The 10,000-nt window shown below is 40.1% G+C and overlaps 1 long non-coding RNA gene across 1 annotated transcript in view; it reads left to right on the top strand.

The window, feature by feature from the left end:
- Window positions 1–10,000, top strand: part of LOC137996621 (uncharacterized) — a 13,694-nt gene that overhangs the window by 1,048 nt on the left and 2,646 nt on the right. The window contains exon 2 of the long non-coding RNA XR_011122344.1: window positions 1,604–1,640. This is a non-coding gene — a long non-coding RNA (uncharacterized lncRNA). The remainder of the gene's footprint in view (window positions 1–1,603; window positions 1,641–10,000) is intronic.

The raw sequence follows: 10,000 nt of genomic DNA, 5'->3' as shown, positions 1-10,000 counted from the left end.
GAGGCGTTATGGTCATCAGGTCCACCATGAGTGGTCACACTTTGTCGTTCCAAAGAAAGGCCCACGCAAGTAACGCTATTTTTGTTTTCTGTCTTTTCGCACTATAGTATCTTTGTTCTTCTTGAGGACTCTATGGATCCAGGATCTTCTTATCTCACAGCTAGAAAGGTCAAAAGTCCATAACCCAGAAATGTCGATCCATTTGACAGAACTGACCGGCCGAGCATTTGGAAGGACAAACTCCCAACACCTTTAAATTAACATACTCCGTGGATAATATACAATCCTCCATAAGAATGCGAAGGATTATCACGCAAGTGTTCCTTCAAATTGTTCCATTGTCTGGCGCAATTTCTAAGAAAAGGAAAGCCCCCTAAATTTAGAATAAGGTTCCCGCCAAATTATGGCCAATCAGATTGGGCCTGATTACCACAAAGCCTCTGACCGCACAAGGGATTGGTCGTGCTTAATGCAAAATTATGGATCGTGCAAGGAACACAATACCGTTCCCTTTTTTCCCGCAAAAAACCAGAAGTAGCCATCCTAAAATAGATAATACCGCATTACACCGCAGATCGAGACAGTTCTGGAAAGGTCCTTTTCCAACAAAGATCCCATCGAATGGGGCAGATGCAACCGGTGGCATGTGAATTGGTTGCAGGAAACGTATGACTCTTAGCTGATGTATCTGCTCAGTAGGGACTTTCCTTTGGCTAAGATCTTATGTAAACAGCACTTTACAGTAAAAGACGCTGCGAACAACGCAAAAAGGCATACAAAGCAATTTCTGACAAACTCACTAACCCTTGTATGTAGCAATCCTTCAGAGCTCATTGCCAAGAATTTTTTTGTCTTAATGCTCTTCACCCTCACAATACTCGGACCAAATGATTGTAACTCGAACTTGACTGCAAAATATGAGAGAAGTTGTCATTAGAACGATCTAAGCATATTTTTGTGAATAAATAAATCTCTTTCAGGCCCCCGAAAATAATACATATGCCCTAGTTTGTCCTACAGGGTGTACTTTTTAATATATCATTAATAATAATAATAATAATAATAATAATAATAATAATAATAATAATAATAATAATAATAATAATAATAAAGATCATTAATAATAATAATGCTTACTTTTGTCATTATAAACTCAACAGGATATCGCGTTTCCGATAGGTCAATGACGAATGCAAAAATAAGTTATAGAGTGCAATAATGAATTATGGCTTTTGTTGAGTATATAACAAGACGCATATAAGGGCGTATCCGTGGGATGCACAAACAGTTAACACAAATTGTGCAGTTACAGTGAATTACAACTAAACTTCGGGAAATGGCGAGAGATTACCAGAAAGATGAATCTGTAATTTAACTAGAAGTTGTTTGTTGTAAAAACAGAAAATGCAAACAGGATACAGATTATTTAGGTACAAAAAATTATAGAGATACGGGATATTTGGAAGGGGAGGGGGGGGAGGAAACTGACAAGATACGGGATATTTAAAAAAATAGGCACGCATTGCTTGCGTGTGGTAGTGCAGTAACTTGACACAGTTTTTTTTCCCAGAACTGTCAACTGAGCTGCATTTTGTTTTTTCAGATAGATGTCTGCTAAATACCTTCTGAGAAAACATGTGGTAAGTAAAGTACTGATCCCAGAAAGATTGACGAAAATAAAACGAAATCGAGCAACACTGGCTTCACGGCTGACATGTTGATCATTTTCAAGTTCCCTTAAAACTTTCTTTTGCCAAAAGTTTAAGCGTGTGCTCTGACCGTCTGACAGCTTTCCAAGATAAACGTTCGCTGCAGTTAGGCCCTGTCCAGCGGGGTTAGTATTTGGATAGGAGACCTCAAAGTATTCGACTTGCTGTCTGGAACATACGCCCGAAAATTCTATTTTAACACTCAAAAATACGAACTAAGCAAGGCACAGATTTTGTTAGCCTGCTTTATGCAAAACAAATATTGAAGTAAATAAATATTGACATACAGTTTTTGAGAAGAGAAGAAGGTAGTTTTGAGGAAGTGTTGATCGAGAATAAAGCAATTTGCCATCAGCAACAAAATTTGCGAGAAGAAAACATCATAAATTTTGTGCCGCGAATATAACAAGTTACCATCAGCGAAAAACATTTTGGGAAATTTTTGCTACGTTCAATTTTTACTGGGTTGCCAGTATGGCAATCCCAGCCGGAAAATGGGGAATATTTCTCTGTTTTTTTATTATCTTATTTTCTTTATTTTTCATTTTTATTTTTATTTTTTACCGTGTCGGTAAAAGTCTTGCCTGTCACTCCCCTGCTAAGTGGTGTCTTTGTGCATAGAGTCTTCTTTGCGTATTTTGTTAGGTTTGAGGGGGCTAGGGTAATGCCTAGATTTCTCTGGTGCAAACAGGAGAACATTTAATTTGTACTCAACTCTGCACAGTCGACTTCCGGTAACAATTGGAGATTTCACTAATTCTTGTTAACCTTCAATGGCGTCGAAAGTCATTGTAACACTGTAGTGGATCTTTAAACAAAATATACCCTCATGGAGCTCAAGAATGGAACTTCAATTGGATGAACAAGCCAGGCAGTGAAACATAAATATCTGGAATCTTTAAGCGACGAGTAATGGTCTTCGACAACAATTTCATTTTTCGCCGTTGGATATTAAGTGAGGTTTGTTTCTAACATTTTACTAACTTGGTATTATATACAACACTGAAATCAAATGGCAATTATTTTTATGGATTTAACAAACATGAAGGAATCTAACGCCTTGAATGCATCACAGTGTTTACTAAAGTCGCATCTAAGTTGTTTGGCAATTTACATCTATTTTGTACTCAACTCTGCAAAGGTAAAAAATTAAATTGGAAATGTGACTGTGAAGAATTATTTGAATGAAAGCTTGTTGTCTCTTTTGTTCTTCATTATTTACGGTCAAGGTTCTTTCGAAAAGGGTTTCATGTGAACTGTCAGAAATTTATTTAATTGCATATGCTTTGGGACACGGATTGTGTGTCTTGTTTGTACGCACGCAATTGAAATAGGAAGGGCTCTTTGCCTCTAATAGCAAACATGTTGTTTGTTTTACTTAATTTTTCGCTGGAAAAGGTTTTTGTGAGATTTCCAGCCTTTGTGAATTTTAATATCATGCATGTAATTTTCGAGCTTAACAAATTTGCATATGTCGGTTGAAATGTGATACGGTAGGATTTTTGTGATAGTGCTCTGTAAGCTTCGCGGGCATAAGTCAGGAAAATAAACGGGTCTGTTGGAAGCGTGCTTGAGTTTCAACAAAATGAGCCCCAAAATCAGCAACAAATTGTGACGCTGATGAATAATAAAGTAGCTGCTATTTCCAAAAGGATGGAGTTACCTGGTGATAAATAAACTCGTCTTGGAGAATAACTTTTTGGCTTTGCAGAAACAATGGTCAACCTCAAGCGTTGGGCGGTTGTGATCTTTGTGTTGAATTCGCACATTTCTTGTCAAACTTTACAATACTTGAAAGAAAAAGAAAACTACCAAAAACAAAAACCCGGTATCTTGCCATCATTTGACACAGATGTTTCACTGTTTCGCGAGTAAAGACGCCGCGGTAACTTGATCACGGCGCCTGCTGAATTCGATGTCACTTTCGATTTTGCGATTTACTTGTGCAGCCAAAAGTACAACAACAGAATTTAACGTAGCAAAAATCTCGCAAAATGTTTTTCGCTGATGGTAACTTTTTATATTCGCGGTTCGGTTGTTTTCATGTCGTAAATTTTGTTGCTGATGGCAAAATATTTTATTCTCGATCGACCATCCTTTAAACTTCCTTCTACTCTTCCTAAAATCTGTGAATCAATATTTAGTTACTTTTGCATCAATACTTATTTTGCATAAAGCATGCTAACAAAATCTGTACCTTGCTTAGTTCGTATTTTTGAGCGTTAAAATAGAATTTTCGGTCCTATGCTTCTGTAACAAAGTGGTATATTTTTTAGGTCATCCTTCCAGATACAAATACCGCCGGACAGGGATTAACTTGAAATTTTGTATTACAAAGCTGTCAGATACTCAGAGTGCACGCTTAAACTTGTGGTGAAAATAGGTTGTGAGGGAACTTGAAAATGATCAACATGCCAGCCTAGAAGCCAATGTTTGTCGATTTGAAAGCGTTTGCCACCCCCTTTTCACCGTGTTGAAACGTGTTGAGACGATGTTAAATCGATGTTGATTTTTTCTAAAGATGACAGGAATTTTTTCTTCCTGAGAAATGATTAATAGGCTGGTAGCCAGGTTTATAACCGCAGAAAAATATCTATTTAGTCGTATAAACGTGTGAGCCAAAGGGCCTCTGATGATCGTAAACACCGTAGGCAAATGTTTCCATTTAAATCTGAAACGATCGCAGACAAGCGCACCACTAATCCTCTGCAAAGCAAGAAGAAAAAGGCGAGCACTTACTTTAAGTCTGATTGGACGTTTTGAAAGGCGACGATAGGACACAGATCATCTCAGAAACACGTTTCCAATAAAAATTGTGTTAGTCGGAAGCGTCGTAGTGGTCGGGAAAGTAGAACTAGATTCAACTTTCCCGATCATCCAGACCGTGTGCCGCAGATCGCCGCAGACGCCAAGGACAAATATTCTATATATCTGCGACATGGAGCAGACCTATCGGCGATCATGTCGCAGACCAATCGCACATCGATAAACGGAACTGACTTTCACCCGGGTCATACGGTTTTTTTCCGCGTTTGGGACAGTTTGAAAACATATGCATTGCCGCGAACTTTATAACAAAATTGTTGCAGTTTATCTGCCACGATTTAACATGGACTTTTTAGCTGCTTGGATAATTTTCACTACGAGTGTTTCCACCACTGTGAACTGTTGGTTAGGGTATTTCTTCAATGTATTAGGGAATTTAAGCACGCGACGTTTTTGAGCTGCGGACGTCAACCGGAAGTGAGGTGTTTTCCCTTTTAACTTGTCTTGTCACTACCACTTTATTTTGCTTAAGTATCATTCCTCCATGAGAGATGATTAGGCTAAAAATCTGAGAGACACTACTGTCCTGGCGTGCGAAATGTTCATTTCCGGTTGCCGTCCGCGGCTCAAAAACGTCGCGTGCTTAAATTCCCTAATATTAAGGGGTGCATGAACTACCTAGGGGCTTGAGTATCGCACTTCTGCGAGGGAAATAGCGGACTCGAAACCCGTGCCGACCAATTTAATAGTACCCTCCCGCGCAAAAACTCTTAAAGCTTCGTCATGCGTCCCTCTTCCACGAGCGTCTGCTGAAACGAGCCACAAAGTCGTTTCCCTTTGTCGAGTAATTCTTCTGAATTAAACAAAACATTAAAAAATCGCAACTTAGTTTTCACATATGTCGAAATCTTTTAGTCATCGGGTGCAAGTAGACGTTCGGCAACACTACTTTAATTTTGCTGATTGGTACACATGTACATTATATCGGCTAGTCCGTGTCCACTGATTTTGCTGATAGCATCTTTCTTCTCTTGTAATTTATTCATGCAATTTGTCGCTCCACTTTTCTTTCAAAAAATTATATCTGTATGAAAAATTAAGAAGCGGAAGCGGCCTGTGTAGGTCTGTTGGAAGCGTGCTTGAATTTCAACAAATGAGCCCCAAAATCGGCAAGAATTTGTGACGCGCCAGTTAGATTTTAACTGCTCAAACAAAGTGCAAATGAAACGCTTGAGAGAACTACTTGCGAGCAAGATTCGGGTTTAACCTGAAGATGCAAGCAAACTGCTCCTTTGGGAGCCACCAATTCTAACCGGGAAGTTCTCCCGAACAGTGTGGTATTTTCTTGCACGTAGTGGAGAAATCAGTGTTGAAGTGATCGGTCGTAAACGACATTGTAAGCAGCTGTGTGGAGGAATGGAGATTCCATGCCAGTTGGATTTTAACAGCTCAAACAAAGTGCAAATGAAATGCTTGGAAGAACTACTTGCGAGCAAGATCCGGGTTTAGAACCTGAAGATGCAAGAAAACGGCTCCTTTGGGAGCCACCATTTCTAACCACCGAAAGCAGTGATCAACAACAGGTTTCAATATGTTTCATCTTTAGTTACTAAAGGTTTTCGGTTCCATTTGTGACCCCCACAAGCCAGTTTACTCCCTCTGAAAGCAATGGCCTCATGGATAAGCCGCACCCGCGTTTTTGGCCCAAAACTTAAGCAAAAAGGTGCGTTTTATACACAAGTCTTTACGGTACTAAACCCAGAAAGATTCAAGAAAATAAACGGGAGTCAAGAAACATTGGCTTCAAGGCTGACATGTTGATCATTTTCAAGTTCCCTTACCATTTCTTTTTTACTGGGTTGCCACTATGGCAAACCCAGTCGGAATCTGTCTTTTTTTTTTAAATTTTTTTCCGTGTCGGTAAAAGTCTTGCCTGTCACTCCCCTGCTAAGTGGTTTCTTTGTGCATAGAGCCTTCTACGCGTATTTTCCTAGGAACGAGAGGGTAGTGGGAAATGCGTAGATTTCTCTGGTGGACACAGTAGAACGATTAACTTAACCGGCAATGGCGTCGAAAGTCATGTAAGGCGAATGGCGTTTTAGTGGATCTTTGAACAAAATGTACCCTTATGAAGCTCAATAATGGCAAGCGAATTGGATACTGATCAAGACAGGCGGTCGAATGTTAGAAGCGAGGAGTAATGGACTTCGACAACCGCAATCTGTCGCCCGTCGAGCCGTAATCAAAGTGAGCTGTCTTCCTAAAATTTTGCCAAGTGTGGTGTTTTGTACAACACTCAAACCAAATGAACAGCAACTTAGTTTTCACATATGTCGAAATCTTTTAGTCATCGGGTGCAAGTAGACGTTCGGCAACACTACTTTAATTTTGCTGATTGGTACACATGTACATTATATCGGCTAGTCCGTGTCCACTGATTTTGCTGATAGCATCTTTCTTCTCTTGTAATTTATTCATGCAATTTGTCGCTCCACTTTTCTTTCAAAAAATTATATCTGTATGAAAAATTAAGAAGCGGAAGCGGCCTGTGTAGGTCTGTTGGAAGCGTGCTTGAATTTTAACAAATGAGCCCCAAAATCGGCAAGAATTTGTGACGCGCCAGTTAGATTTTAACTGCTCAAACAAAGTGCAAATGAAACGCTTGAGAGAACTACTTGCGAGCAAGATTCGGGTTTAACCTGAAGATGCAAGCAAACTGCTCCTTTGGGAGCCACCAATTCTAACCGGGAAGTTCTCCCGAACAGTGTGGTATTTTCTTGCACGTAGTGGAGAAATCAGTGTTGAAGTGATCGGTCGTAAACGACATTGTAAGCAGCTGTGTGGAGGAATGGAGATTCCATGCCAGTTGGATTTTAACAGCTCAAACAAAGTGCAAATGAAATGCTTGGAAGAACTACTTGCGAGCAAGATCCGGGTTTAGAACCTGAAGATGCAAGAAAACGGCTCCTTTGGGAGCCACCATTTCTAACCACCGAAAGCAGTGATCAACAACAGGTTTCAATATGTTTCATCTTTAGTTACTAAAGGTTTTCGGTTCCATTTGTGACCCCCACAAGCCAGTTTACTCCCTCTGAAAGCAATGGCCTCATGGATAAGCCGCACCCGCGTTTTTGGCCCAAAACTTAAGCAAAAAGGTGCGTTTTATACACAAGTCTTTACGGTACTAAACCCAGAAAGATTCAAGAAAATAAACGGGAGTCAAGAAACATTGGCTTCAAGGCTGACATGTTGATCATTTTCAAGTTCCCTTACCATTTCTTTTTTACTGGGTTGCCACTATGGCAAACCCAGTCGGAATCTGTCTTTTTTTTTTAAATTTTTTTCCGTGTCGGTAAAAGTCTTGCCTGTCACTCCCCTGCTAAGTGGTTTCTTTGTGCATAGAGCCTTCTACGCGTATTTTCCTAGGAACGAGAGGGTAGTGGGAAATGCGTAGATTTCTCTGGTGGACACAGTAGAACGATTAACTTAACCGGCAATGGCGTCGAAAGTCATGTAAGGCGAATGGCGTTTTAGTGGATCTTTGAACAAAATGTACCCTTATGAAGCTCAATAATGGCAAGCGAATTGGATACTGATCAAGACAGGCGGTCGAATGTTAGAAGCGACGAGTAATGGACTTCGACAACCGCAATCTGTCGCCCGTCGAGCCGTAATCAAAGTGAGCTGTCTTCCTAAAATTTTGCCAAGTGTGGTGTTTTGTACAACACTCAAACCAAATGAACAGCAACTTAGTTTTCACATATGTCGAAATCTTTTAGTCATCGGGTGCAAGTAGACGTTCGGCAACACTACTTTAATTTTGCTGATTGGTACACATGTACATTATATCGGCTAGTCCGTGTCCACTGATTTTGCTGATAGCATCTTTCTTCTCTTGTAATTTATTCATGCAATTTGTCGCTCCACTTTTCTTTCAAAAAATTATATCTGTATGAAAAATTAAGAAGCGGAAGCGGCCTGTGTAGGTCTGTTGGAAGCGTGCTTGAATTTTAACAAATGAGCCCCAAAATCGGCAAGAATTTGTGACGCGCCAGTTAGATTTTAACTGCTCAAACAAAGTGCAAATGAAACGCTTGAGAAAACTACTTGCGAGCAAGATTCGGGTTTAACCTGAAGATGCAAGCAAACTGCTCCTTTGGGAGCCACCAATTCTAACCGGGAAGTTCTCCCGAACAGTGTGGTATTTTCTTGCACGTAGTGGAGAAATCAGTGTTGAAGTGATCGGTCGTAAACGACATTGTAAGCAGCTGTGTGGAGGAATGGAGATTCCATGCCAGTTGGATTTTAACAGCTCAAACAAAGTGCAAATGAAATGCTTGGAAGAACTACTTGCGAGCAAGATCCGGGTTTAGAACCTGAAGATGCAAGAAAACGGCTCCTTTGGGAGCCACCATTTCTAACCACCGAAAGCAGTGATCAACAACAGGTTTCAATATGTTTCATCTTTAGTTACTAAAGGTTTTCGGTTCCATTTGTGACCCCCACAAGCCAGTTTACTCCCTCTGAAAGCAATGGCCTCATGGATAAGCCGCACCCGCGTTTTTGGCCCAAAACTTAAGCAAAAAGGTGCGTTTTATACACAAGTCTTTACGGTACTAAACCCAGAAAGATTCAAGAAAATAAACGGGAGTCAAGAAACATTGGCTTCAAGGCTGACATGTTGATCATTTTCAAGTTCCCTTACCATTTCTTTTTTACTGGGTTGCCACTATGGCAAACCCAGTCGGAATCTGTCTTTTTTTTTTAAATTTTTTTCCGTGTCGGTAAAAGTCTTGCCTGTCACTCCCCTGCTAAGTGGTTTCTTTGTGCATAGAGCCTTCTACGCGTATTTTCCTAGGAACGAGAGGGTAGTGGGAAATGCGTAGATTTCTCTGGTGGACACAGTAGAACGATTAACTTAACCGGCAATGGCGTCGAAAGTCATGTAAGGCGAATGGCGTTTTAGTGGATCTTTGAACAAAATGTACCCTTATGAAGCTCAATAATGGCAAGCGAATTGGATACTGATCAAGACAGGCGGTCGAATGTTAGAAGCGACGAGTAATGGACTTCGACAACCGCAATCTGTCGCCCGTCGAGCCGTAATCAAAGTGAGCTGTCTTCCTAAAATTTTGCCAAGTGTGGTGTTTTGTACAACACTCAAACCAAATGAACAGACAGAGAAGAAATCCATATAGTGGATCAGTTATCTCAGTTGTCTCGCTATTTGTCTGATTTGTATTTACCTGTTCTCAACTCTGCACAGTCTTCCGGTATAACAATTGGAAATTTCACTAATAAGTCATTGACGTGAATGGCGTTTTAGTGGATCTTTAAACAAAATATACCCTCATGGAGCTCAAGAATGGATCGTCAATTGGATGAGCAAGACAGCGCTGAAAAATAAATATCTGGACTTTAAGAGACGAGTAATGGTTTTCGACAACAATTTCATTTATCGCCTTTAGATATCAAGTGAGCTTTGTTTCTAATATTTTACTAACTTGGTATTATATAAAACACGG

This window comes from Montipora foliosa, chromosome 3 (assembly GCF_036669935.1).
Source record: "Montipora foliosa isolate CH-2021 chromosome 3, ASM3666993v2, whole genome shotgun sequence".
Lineage (NCBI taxonomy): Eukaryota > Metazoa > Cnidaria > Anthozoa > Scleractinia > Acroporidae > Montipora > Montipora foliosa.
Note: the sequence above shows the minus strand (reverse complement) of the source record. Positions and strands in the feature narration are given on the sequence as shown.